The 13,455-nt window shown below is 44.6% G+C and overlaps 1 non-coding gene across 1 annotated transcript; it reads right to left on the reverse strand.

Annotated features, from left to right (window-relative positions):
• Positions 1-10,397: 10,397 nt before the first annotated feature.
• On the reverse strand, positions 10,398-10,600 carry LOC132214069 (small nucleolar RNA SNORA74). Its single transcript, XR_009448166.1, has one exon. It is a non-coding gene; the product is annotated as a small nucleolar RNA SNORA74 (small nucleolar RNA).
• Between the last annotated feature and the right edge of the window lie 2,855 nt (positions 10,601-13,455).

The raw sequence follows: 13,455 nt of genomic DNA on the forward strand, positions 1-13,455 counted from the left end.
GGCATTGCTAAAGGACAAATGTGTATTCAAGTAAATAAAAAGCGAACTAGGCCAGAAGTAGGTGTGTCTCTCAATAAAGAGGCTCCACCTGGCCCCCAATGCCTTCTAAATTCATATTTCTTGTGTAACATTTTCATTTGTGCGTCAGCCCCTCCTTCAGATTCTGAACCCCGCCACAAAGGTCATGGCACCTATGTCTAATCTTTGTTAACAAGCTAACAAAAATAGAATGGAATAGAATCAAATATTGCCCAATGATTATATGTGGCAAATAGGGAGATCAGAGGATATAGGTAGTAGATCCATTTCCTCAGTATAATTAAATATAGACAAGTCATTTCACATATTAGTCCCATAGTTTCTTCCCTGTAAAATGAGGGAAATGCATGGTCTAGGTTGAGCTTTCTATAATTTCACAGTCAATAGATATGATGAAATTGATATAGCAACATCTACATCAACACCTACCTTTCTACTGTCCCTTATAGTATGATTTCTTTAGTGGAATGTCTTTGTTAACACAATTTTCTAAAAGATACAATACAGTAAACCTCCCAAGACAATTCATATATATATATTTTTAATATTAGAGGCCCAGTGCACAAAAATTCGTTAATTTGGGGGGTCATTCAGCCTGGCCTGCACCCTCTAAACCAGTGGTTCTCAACCTTCCTAACGCCGTGACCCTTTAATACAGTTCCTCATGTTGAGGTGATCCCCAACCATAAAATTATTTTCGTTGCTCCTTCATAACTGTAATTTTGCTACTGTTATGAATCGTAATGTAAATATCTGATATGCAGGATGTATTTTCATTTTTACAAATTGAACATAATTAAAGCAGAGTGATTAATCACAAAATATATATGTATAGTCCTATGGTCTTAGGCGACCCCTGTGAAAGGGTCATTTGGCCCCCAAAGGGGTCAGGACCCACAGTTTGAGAACCACTGCGCTAAACCCTTGGGTAGAGTCCATAGGCCTGGCCTGAGATCAGGGCCTATTGGGGTTTTCCTTCCTCTGACTGCAGGCAGCTGGCCCCATCCCCACTGTTGCCACTGCTTGCCACCTGTGCAGCACTGCCCCCCCCCCCTCCGGTGGCCACCCTCTGCTGGGGACAGGTGTGGGGTGCAATGTCTTGGCTGGCCTAGGCCCCCCTCTGCGGGGCAATTGCTGGCTGGCTGCCCACCTGCCACAGAGTTGCTGCAGGTGGCCTGAGCCTCCCTCTTTCTTTGCTGGGGGATGGGGCCATCCCTGCAAGGGGCCATCTGCCTACTTGATCACCCCTAACCACTTGCATGCCTGCCTGATCACCCCTAACTGCTTGATGGAGGGCAGGGCCAGCTCTGTGAGGAACCATCTGCCTACCTGATTGCCCCTGTCTGCTGGTCTGCCTACCTGATCACCCTTAACCACGCTGCCTGCCTGCCTGATCACCCCTAACCGCTTGCTTGGGGGCGGAGCCAGCCGGGTGAAGGCTATGGTGGTTGTGATCTCTGGTGTTCCAGTCCTTATGCTTATGGTGGCTGGCCTTTTATTATATAGGACTAGAGTCCCTGTGCACAAAAATTTGTGTACTCGGCGAGCGGGGGGGTCCCCTCAGCCCAGCCTATGCCCTCTTGCAGTCTGGAACCCCTTGGAGGATGTCCACCTGTTGGTTTATGCCTGCTCCCTGGGAAATTGGGCCTAAGCTGGTGGTCAGACATCCCTCTGGCAGCCCGGGAGCCCTCAGGGGATGTCCACTTGCCAGCAGGGAGCAGGCCTAAGCTTCAGTCGGACATCCTTAGTGCTGCTGAGTAGGCGGGAGAGGCTCCCTTCACCACCGCTGTGCTGGCAGGCATCACCCTGGCTTGTGGCTGAGCAGAGCTCCCTCTGTGGGTGCACACTGACCACCAAGGGACAGCTCCTGCATTGAGCATCTGCCCCCTGGTGGTCAGTGTGTGTCATAGTGACCAGTCATTCCCAGTCGTCTCCTGTTAGGGTCAATTTGCCTATTACCCTTTTATTATATAGGATGATTCTATTTTATCTCCTCTGTTAGCCTATTAATTGCAGTTCTTTCAAAAATTAATTTTGTGGTTATCCTAGAGTTTATCATATATATTAACAACTAATCTAAATTCACTTTCTAAAAACTCTACATCGCTTCAAGAGTAGTGCAGGTTCCTTATAGCAGGGTATTCCCAATTCTTCCATCCAGTTCCTTATTACATTGCTGTCATTCATTTCACATATCCATAGGCTACTAGTATAAGCACCTAGTAAGTTTTCACTATTACTACTTTAAACAGTTACATTTTACATCAATCCTACCTAATAAAAGAGAAACATGGTAATTAGTGTACGACCGCTACACTTCCCATTGGCTAATCAGGGTGATATGCAAATTAACTGCCAGCCAAGATGGCGGCAGGCAGCCAGGCAGCTGGAAGCTAACATGAGGCTTGCTTGCTTCAGTGACGGAGGACTCCAACGTTCCCTGCCTGCCTTGCCGGCCTCAGAGCTTGCAGTTTATGAAACATTGTAACAAATATAGAAGCTAAACAAAACCCCAGAAACCAGCTTTCAGCCGGCCAGGATCTCAGAGCTGGAGTTGATACAGTGTCTCGTTATAGAACCTAAACAAACCAGATAACTGCTTTCAGAAGCGGAGGCCTAAGAGCTGGAGCCAGAGCTAAAGCTGGCCCAGAATATAAAAAAGAAAAAGAAAAAAAGGAGCGGTTGGGAGCTTCAGTCACCCGCCAGCCTGAAAACAGCCCTCAGCCCCTCACCCAGATTTGCCAGGAACCACAGTGGGGACCCCCACCCTGAAGGGTGTGTGACCAGCTGCAAACAGCCATCATCCCCTCACCCAGGCTGGCCAGGCACCCAAGCGGGACCCCCCACCCTGATCCAGGACACCCTTCAGGGAAAACCAGCTGGCCCCCACCCATGCACCAGGCCAATATCCTATATAGTAAAAGGGTAATATGCCTCCCATCACCGGGATCAGCGGAGCTGAGAGGCCTCCCGGCACCGGGATCAGTGTGACAGGGGGCAGGGCCCAAACCCCCTGATTGCCCTGCGGCTCTGTGTGTGACAGGGTGCAGCTCTCCACCCCCCACGGGCCCTGCTCTGTGTGTGACGGGGTAGAGTCATAACCTTCCCATCGGCCCTGCCCTGAGTGTGACAGAGGGCGGTGCCCCAACCCCCCAATTGGCCCTACCCTGAGCATGACTAAGGGTTTCATCGCAACCTCCCAATCTGCCCTGCTCTGTGCATGACAGGGGGCGGCGCCCCAACTCCCCAATCAGCCCTGCTCTGAGCCCGACCAGGGGCTGCACCTAGGGATTTGGCCTGCCTTCTGCCACCCGGGAGCAAGCCTAAGCCAGCAGGTCGTTATCTCCCAAGGGGTCCCAGACTGCAAGAGGGCACAGGCCGGGCTGAGGGACCCCTCCTCCACCCCGAGTGCACAAATTTTTGTGCACCGGGCCTCTAGTTAAGAATAAGAAAAAAATTAAAAAGTGACTTTATTGCCCTAGTTAGTTTGGTTAGAGCATCTGCCTGCGGACTCAAGGGTCACGATTTCATTCTGGTCAAGGGCACATACCTCAGTTATAGCCTCAAACTCTGGCCCCACCAGGGTGTGTTCTGGAGGCAAATAATTGATGTATCTCTCTCACATTGATGTCTCTCTCTCTCTCTCTCTCTCTCTCTCTCTCTCTCTCTCTCTCTCTATTGAATCAGTGTTTCAGGTTTCTTCAGATATATTCTCAGAAGTGAAACTGAAGGGTCATAAGGCAGTTCCATCCTGCTTTCCACAGTGGCTACACCAATCTGCATTCCCACCAACAGTGCACAAGGGTTCCCTCTTCTCCACTTCCCACCAGCACTGGTTGATTTATTGATGATTGCCATTCTGACAGGTACAAGGTGATACCTCATTGCAGTTTTCCTTTCCATTTCTGTAATGATTAGCGATGCTGAGCATCTCTTTATATGTCTGTGGGTCACCTATGTGTCCCTCTTGGAGAAGTGCCAACTCACGTCCTTTGCTCATTTTTAAATTAGATTGTTTGTTTTGTGTGAGTTTTGTAAGTTCTTTAGAAATTTTAGATATTAACCCTTTATCAGATATATCATTAGTGAACATGTTTTCTCATTCAGTGGGTTGTCTTTTCATTTTGTTGATGGTTTCCTTTGCTGTGTAAAAAAAAATTAGTTTGATGTAGTCCCATTTGTTTATTATTTTTTGTTGTTTCCTTTGCCTGAGGATATATATCAGAAAAAATATATATTGCTATAAGAAACGTTCAAGATCTTACTGCTTATGTTTTCTTCAAAGATTTTTATGGTTTTAAATCTTACATTTAAGTATTTAATCCATTTTTAGTTTATTATTTTGTGTGGTGTTAGAAGGTGGTCTAATTTCTTTCTTTTCTTCTCTTTTCTTTTCTTTTTTTTTTTTGCATAGATCTGTCAAATTTCCCCATCATTTATTGAATAGACTATGTTTACTCCATTGTATGTGCTTGTGTCCTTTGTCAAATATTAACCAAAAAGACATTGGTTTATTTGGGGCTTCCTATTCTTTTCCATTGGTCTATATGTCTATTGTTATGCCAGTACCAGGCTGTTTTGATTATTATGGCCTGTAGTTAATTTGATATCATGTAGCGTGATTCCTCCAAGTCTGTTCTTCTTTTCCCAGATTGCTGTGGCTATTCAGGATCTTTTGTGGTTCCATATCAATTTTTGGAATATTTGTTATAGTTCTGTGAAATATGCCATTGGAATCTTGGTAGGGATTGGATTGAGACTGTAGATTCCTTTAGGTAGGATGAACATTTTAATGATGTTAATTCTTTCTATCCATGAACTCATTCTGTGCATCAGCTTATTTGTATCTTCATCAATTTATTTATTCAGGGTCTTATAATTTTCTGAGTACAGGTCTTTTTTTTTTTTGAATATAGGTCTTTTGAGTCCTGGCTTACAGTTATTCCTAGGTGTTTTGCTTTATTTCATTTTTATAGGAGAGACAATGTCTCTCTTCTTCTTTTTTTAAATCCTCACTTGAGAATATCCTTTTATTTATTTGAGAGAGAGAGAGAGAGAGAGAGAGAGAGAGAGAGAGAGAGAGAGGTGTCAATCGGTTGCCTTCCAAACACCCTGACAAGGGATGGAACCCACAACCTAGGTATGCACCCTGACCAGGAACTGATCCTGTGACCATTAGGCATACAGGATGATGCTCCAGTCAATTGAGCCACACAATCAGGGCCTTAGGTGTTTGTTTTGTTTTTGAGGCAATTTTAACTGGGATTGCCCTCTGAGTTTCCCTTGAAACAAATAGTTTATTATTGGTGTATAGAACTGTAACTGCTTTCTCAATATTTACCTTGCATCCTCCTACTTTACTGAATTCATTGATCAATTCTAGTAGTTTTTTGGTGGAATCTTTAGGGTTCTTTATATACAGTAAAATGTCATCCACAAATAATGAGTTTTTCTTCCTCCTTTCTGTTTGGGTTGTTTTTTATTTCTTCTTCTTGTCTGATTGCTGTGGCTAGGACTTCCAGTACTATGTTGAATAAGAGTGGTGAAAACAGACATCCCTATATTGTTTCTGATCAGAAGAGAAATGCTTTTATTTTTTCTGGTTGAGAATGATGCTGGCTGTGGGTTTGTTATATTTGGCTTTTGTTATGTTGAGGTATGTTTGCTCTATTCCTACTCTGCTGAGAACTTTTATCATAAACGGGTGCTGGATTTTATCAAATGCTTTTTCTGCACCTGTTGATAGGTTCAGATGGTTTTTATCCTTCCTTTTGTGTACATGGTGCGTCATGTTTATTGATCTGCGGATATTGTACCAATCTTGCATCTCTGGAATAAAGCCCACTTGATCATAGTGTATGGGTTTTTTAACGTACTGCTGGATTCAGTTTGCTAATATTTTTGATGATTTTAGCATCTATGTTCATCAAGATATTGGCATGAACTTTTTTTTTTGAACTTTGTTTTTAATGTCTTTATTCTGTTTTGGAGTTACAATAATGCGGACCTTATCCATGAGTTTGAGAGTCTTCTCTAGTAATGAATTTTTTGGAATAATTTGAGAAAGTTTGGTAAAATTCACCTGTAATTCCTTCTGGTCCAGCACTTTTGTTTGTTGGGAGTTTTTGTATTACTGCTTCGGTTTCATGAGTTGTAATAGGTCTATTCAGATCTTCTTCTTCCTGATTGAGTTTTGAAAGATTGTATATTTCTAGGAATTCATCCATTTTGTTCAGATTGTCCAATGTGTTGGCATATAGTTGTTTGTAATGTTTTCTTACAATCATTGTATTTCTGTCGAGTCAGTTGTTATTTTTCCTCTTTGATTTCTGATTTTATTAACAGGGTTACTCACTTTTTTTTTTTTTGATGAGTCTGGATAAAGGTTTGTCAATCATGTATTTTTGTTTTTTGATTTTTTTTTCATTGCTGTTAATCATCACCAGAGGATATCGTTTTCCATTTGAATTTTTTAGAGTGAATGGAAGGGAGGAGAGAAAGGAGGAGGAAGTGGAGAAGAGATGAAGAGAGAGAGAGAGAGAGAGAGAGAGAGAGAGAGAGAGAGAGAGAGAGATTAATTGGTTTCCTCCCTCCTGTGAGAGAGACTCTTCATTTGGTTCCTGCTTGCACATGCCCAACTAGGGTCAGGGATTGAACCTGCAAGCCAGGTATGTGCCCTTGGCCAGGAATTGAACCCATAACCATTTGGTGTGTGGACGCACTAACCACTGTGAACAACTCTAGCTTCATTGATCTTTTGTATTTTTTTAGACTCTTTTTTATTTCTGATCTCCTCTTAATTACTTCCTTTGTTCTCATTTTGAGCTGTTTGTTTCTCTCTTTTTTAGTTCCTCTAAGTGTAAAGTTAGATTATTTATCTGAGATTTTTCTTGTTTTTGAGGTAGGCCTGTAATGTTTTGAAATTTCCTTCTTAGAACTACTTTCACTGTGTCCAATAGATTTTGGATCGTTTGGTTCCCATTTTCATTTGTTTCAAGTTATCTTTTGATTTCCTTTTTGATCTAATTTTTAATCCATTCATCAGTTACATGTTATTTAGTCTTTATGTCTTTGTGTACTTTACATTTTCTTCTTTTTTTATCTTATAAATAATAACTTTTATTATGGCAAAATGCATAGAATGTAAGATATACAATTTTAACCACATTTAAATATACAATTCAGCTGTATTAAATACATTGATGTTGTGGAACGATCACCACTATCCATCTCCGGAATTGTTTGTTTGTTTGTTTGTTTTGCTTCTCATTGTTTTTTTCTTCTTTGTTGAATTTATTGGGATGACAAGTTTTAGGTGTGTACAATTCTATAATATATCACTTGTATACCAGTTTTTTTTCTTCTGATTGATTTCTAGTTTTATGTCATTATGGTTAGAGAACATTTATGATATAATTTCAATCTTCTTAAATTTATTGAGACATGTTTTGTGTTCTAACATGTGGTCTATCCTAGAAAATATTCCATGTGCATTTGAAAAGAATGTATATTCTGCTGCTTTGCAGTGAAATGCTCTGCAGATACCAATTAAATCTACCTGATCTAGTATGTCATTTCAGGTCGCTATTTCCTTTTAGATTTTCTGTCTGGCGTGTACATATCCATTGATGTCAGTGGGGTATTATGATCCCCTACTATGCCTGTATTGCTGTCAATCTCTCCCTTTACATCCATCAAGATTTTTTTTTATATATTTAGGTGCTCCTATGTCAGGGACATAAATGTTTAAAGGGGTATATTCTCTTCTTGGATTGCTCCCTTTATCATTATGTAGGGTCCTTCTTTGTCTCTTAAGACAGTCTTTGTTTTAAGTCTGTTTTGTCACATATAGGTATTGCTACCCCAGTATTTTTTTTTCATTCTCATTTGCATGAAATATATTTTTCCTCCCCTTTACTTTTAGTTTGTATATTCCATTCTGAGGTAGGTCTTGTTTTCTTACCCATTCAGTTACCATGTTTTTTAATTGGAACATGGGAGCCGTTTACATTTAAAGTGATTATTGATAGGTAAGTATATTTTGCCATTCTATTCTTTTAACTCTGTTCCTATTTTTTTTTCCCTTCTTCTTGATGCTTTAACAATTCTTGAAATGCTGGTTTGGTGATAATGAGCTTCGTTAGCTATTGGTTGTCTGGGAAGCTCTTTATTTCCCTGTCAGTTTTCAATGATAGCCTTGCTAGGCAGAGTAGTTTTAATTGCAGTTCCTTGCTTTCCATCACTTTGAATATTTCGTGCCAATCCCCTCTGGCCTGCAATATTTCTGTTGAGAAATTAGTTGACACTCTTATGGGAGCTCCCTTGTACGTAACTAAGTACCTTTCTCTTTCTGCTTTTAAGATTTTCTCTTTGTTTTTAATCTTTGCCATTTTAATTATGGTGTGTTTTGGTGTGAGCCTTTTTGAGTTCATCTTGTTTGGGACTCTCTGTGCTTCATGGACTTGTCTTTTTCCTTCACCAGGTTAGGGAAGTTTCTGTCATTATTTATTTCCATAGGGTCTCCATCTGCTGCTCTTTATTTTCTCTTTCTTGTACTTCTTTGATGCAATTCATGTTCTTAGGATTCATGTTGTCCCAAAGATCCCTTAAAGAGTCCTCATTTATTTTTTTTTTTCTTTTTGCTGCTCTCATTGTCTTCTGCTCCCCTGTCTGCAAAATCACTGATCTGATCTTCTGCTTCATCCAATTGCCTATTTCTTTTAGTGTATTCTTCATTTCAGACATTGTATCCTTTACTTCTAACTTGTTTTTTTATGGCTTATATGTTCATTTTCATGCTTACCATCTCTTTATTGAAGTTCACACTGATTTCATCCATTCTTAAGTTCCTTTAGAACCCTTATAACCATTTTCTTCTTTAATGCTGTGTCTGTTGTTGCTTGCCTCTACTTCATTTAGCTTTTTTTTTTTTAAGGTGTCTTCTGTGCTTTAATTTGGGGCTTGTTTCTTTGTCTACCCATTTTGGCTGTGTCTGTGTGTTTGTTTCTATGTATTGCACTATTAGACGCCCAATCTTGGCAGTGTGGGCTTATGTAGTAGGTGTCCTGTGAGACCTAGTGGCACTGTCTTCTTTTTTCCAGAGATGAGTGTTATCGGAATCTCCCTTGTGTGTGTTATGTGGGTCCTCCTGTTGTCGTCGAGTCCACAATGCTATTGGCCTATTCATGGTTGACCTTCAGGCTGACTGACTGTGAGGATCAACCCTGACCTCACATTGTATGAGCTGCTGTTCAGGTGCTGACCACATGGAGCTGAAGTGTTCTCATCCAGTTCTGGTGCCTGCCAAGCTCTCTCTTTGCACATGCTGCATATGAAGCTAATTGGATCATGCTCTGATGTCATCTAAAGTTGGCCACTGTGTGTTTGTCCTGGGAGGGATTCTGGTGCCGGCCAATTTCAGATGCTTTCTGTGACTGGCCCTGGGCATTCTATTTGGAGCTGCAAAGCAATTCGCAGTTTGTGGCTGCCTCTGCTGGGTCAGAGTGAGTTCAGGAAGTCCAAGCAGTGCACCAAGGCTGACTTTTACCTGCAGTGGGACTGGGGGAAGTTCATCAAAAGTCCCAAAACACCCCTGATATCTGCCTCTGCCTGCCTGCATCTGCCATGTGCCTGTTAAGCTCAGTCACTGAAAGAGTCTCTGGAGGTATTCAAGTAGCATGAGGTAACTTCTCAGTGAGCTCTCAGGTAGAGTGAGCGGTGTTCACCAGATTGATGCAGGTTCAAACTTGTTGTCTGTGCTGGGTTTGAGGGCACTCAGCAAATGTTCCAAGGTATACCAGGTCTAGCTTCCACCTACTGGGTCTCACACACCTCTGAGAAGGCTACAAAAGACCCAGGCCTGGCTTTCTTTGTAGGAGTAGAACTAAAATGTCAAAACAGGCTACTTCGTAGGGTTTAAGATTTCTGGGATTCATAAGATTTCTGAGATCAGCCATGTGAGCTCAAGTGCTTTGCAGAGGGTCAGTGGGTTGTCCGAGGCCATGGAGCTGCTTCTTGCTGTGGGTGGTTCATGGTCCCCTGGGATGCAGTGGGAGAGTGAGATGGTGGTGATGTCCTGCAGCTCTGATCCCATCACTGTGTCACAAAAAGTTTAGTCCTCTGGTGTGTACCTGATCCTCACAGATGCACCCCCTCCATTTCCATCCTAAGGTAACTGCAGTTCTCTTCAGATGTCTGGCCAGATGCATGTTCACTGGCTGCATGGGCAGCACCATTCCTGCCTTCTTTCCTCAAGCTGGGTGAGCCAGGTTGGCTGGGTGCAGGAAAGGGCAGATAAATGGCCCTTGGGTGGGTTGAAATGCTATTAGAACCATTAAGATTTTTTAAAATGTTTTTTCTGTGTCTGCACCTTCACTAGAACAAAGCAACCAAAGTGATGCTTAGCTCACTCTCATGGAAGCACAGTTCTGCCCTGTACCAGTGCCACATGTCACCAGAACAGTGAAGGGGGCAACTGGAGGAAGAAGACAGGGCATTCCTCTCCCAGCAGTGTAATTCCCTCACAGGCATGATACTGTCTGGAGAGCTGACCCCTGCTGGAGCGCTTAAGGCTTTTAGGCACCGACTGTACTGATCTGATTTATATTTTTTAAAGATCACTCTGATTTGCATTTTTATTTTTATTAAAAATTATTTTACTAATTTAATTTTTTTCAATTAGAGATGACATTCAATATTAGTTTCAAGTGTATATAATAGTGGTTTGACATTAATATAACATATAGAGTGATCCCCTGATAAGTATAGCATGGGGGATCTTTTAAAAGGGTAATAATGAAATTCATGAGGGCTCCACTCTCATAACCTAATCACCCTCAATAGACCCACTTTTTATTTATTTTAATCAAACTTATTTGGGTGACATTCATTAATAAAATTGCATAGGTCAGCTGTGCCATTCTATAATGCATCGTTTGTATATCGCATTGTGTGCTCACTGCCTTCAAGTCAAGTCTCCTTCCATCACCATTAATCGCCCCTATGCCCTCTTCTTCCTCCCCCCACCCTTCACCCGCCAACCCTATCACCACTCCAAACACGCCACCCCCAGCTGCCATCCCACACCCACCAGCACCTCCTGCTACCCACACGCCACACCCCCAGTCCTCACCCGCAACCTCCCACCAGCCTGCCCCTACACCCCAATACTACCCCTCACCCCCATACCCCTCTTACCCCCTACTCCCACCTGCCACCCCACATCCCACACCCCATATCACACAGTCCCCACCCACCACCCACCAGCCCCCAACCCCCACCCCCTACCACCCACCCTTTACCCCCCACTCCCCAACCCCCACCCCCCACCCCCCACCCCCCTTCCCCTGCTTGTGATTTGACATTTGAAATGATATTTGAGATGTGTCCTGAGGGCTCAGGTAGGATTTAGACAGATGAAGAGGGTGAGAATGTGCTTCAGGAACAGACAGTAGCCACAGCCTGGAGGCAGGAGAGATGAACACTGGACAGACCAGAGCATATGCCCGTCAGATGCCTGTGAGTGAGGGGTCAGGACAGGGAAACAGAAGACCCTGCATGGAGGGAAAAGGCAGAGGGGAAAGGGGACCAACCACAGAGTGGTCAGAGCAGGGGAGACAGGGGCCCCTCCATGGGAAGGCAGGGCAGGGGGACAGGGCACCATCAGAGGGGGTGGGCAGTGGGGATAGGAGACCTTGGGAAGGGGCAGGGATGCAGAAGAGTGGATAGGGGACTTTCCACTGAAGCAACAGTACAGGGAAAAGGAAGACCTCCGCCCTAACCGGTTTGGCTCAGTGGATTGAGCGTCAGCCTGTGGACTCACAGGTCCCAGGTCAGATTCCAGTCAAGGGCATGTACCTTTGTTGAGGCCACATCCCCAGTAGGGACTGTGCAGGAGGCAGCTGATCAATGTTTCTCTCTCATCGATGTTTCTAACTCTCTATCCCTCTCCCTTCCTCTCTGTAAAAAATCAATAAAATATATTCAAAAAAAATCATCATTCTCCCCTTAAAAAAAAAAAAGAAAAGGAAGACCCTTCGCAGCTGTGACAGGGCATGGGGGACAGTAGACCCTTCTTGGTAAGGACAGGGGATCATCCATGGAGGGGTCAGTGTCCCCAACTCCTGTCCCCTTTGCCCTGGCCCTCCTGCCCTATCCCATCCAAGGATGGCGCCCTGTCCTTTCCAAGCAGGCTCCACTGTCCTCCCTGCCCAGACACAGCCACGAAGGGTCTTCTTTTCCCTGCCCTGTTGCTTCAGTGGAGAGTCCCTTATCCACACTGCCCTGTGGGGACAGAGCCGGGAGAGAGGGACCCCTCCATGGAGTGGGGAGAGCAGACCTTCTGTGGAGGGACATGGCAGAGGGATAGGGGTCCCCCCTTTGAGGGGGCAAGGAAAGGGTGAAATGGGCTGTCCATGGCAGGAGCAATACATGGGGGACAGGGAACCATCCATGGAGGGGAAAGTGCAGGGGGACAGGGCACCCCTGTCATGGTCCCCCTGGCACCCCTTCTCTGCCCCTTCAAATGGGGGTTCTTTGTCCCCTGCCCGTTCTCCATGGATGGTCCCCTGTTTCCTCTACTCTGTTCCCTGCATGGAGGGTCCCTGTGCTCCCTGCACTGCTCCATCCCTGGAGAATCCCTTGTTCACCCTTTCCTGACCCCTCAAAAGGTGGGGTGCCCTACCCCTCTGCTCATTTTCCTCCACAGACAGAGGGGAGGGGCACCCTCCATGAAGGGAGCAGGACATTGTTTTTCTTGCCCATCTTCCTCCAAGGAGGGTGCCCTCCCCTCTCTGCCCTGTCCCCACTCCATGGAGGGTGCCTCTTTCCCTGTCCTGTCCCCTAGTAGGGGGTTTCTTTGTACCCCTGCCAATTCCCCTCCATGTAGAATGCCCTGTTCCCCCTGTACTGGCCCTTCCATGGAGAGTTCCCTGTAACTAATCCATGGAAGGTGCTTTCTTCCTCTGCTCTGTCCCTTCCAAGAGGGATCCCTATACCCCTGCTCATTCCCCTCCATGAAGACTCCCCTTTCTCCCTTGCCCTAACTCTCCATGGAGGGTGCTTCCTCCTCTGCCCTGCCCTCAGTGTGGGGGGTCCCTCCTCTGCCCATTTTCCTCCATGGAGGGTGTTCTCTCAACCCTTCCCTTTCCTCTCCATTGGGATGAATGGGTAGGGGTACCAGGAACCTCCCCTTTGATGGGCAGGACAGGGATGAAGGGGGCACCCTACATGAAATAAGGACAGGAGGACCCACCTTGGAAGGACAGGGCTAGAGGGAAAGGAGACCCTCCATGGCAGTGAGTGGGCAGGGATACAAAGAACCCCTCTTTGAGGAGCCAGCGGAGGGGGAGGGGAAACCCTCCATGGAGTGGAGACAGACACCCTCAATGGAGAGGACTGGAGGAGGGAAAGATGATC

This window comes from Myotis daubentonii, chromosome 12 (genome assembly GCF_963259705.1).
Source record: "Myotis daubentonii chromosome 12, mMyoDau2.1, whole genome shotgun sequence".
Lineage (NCBI taxonomy): Eukaryota > Metazoa > Chordata > Mammalia > Chiroptera > Vespertilionidae > Myotis > Myotis daubentonii.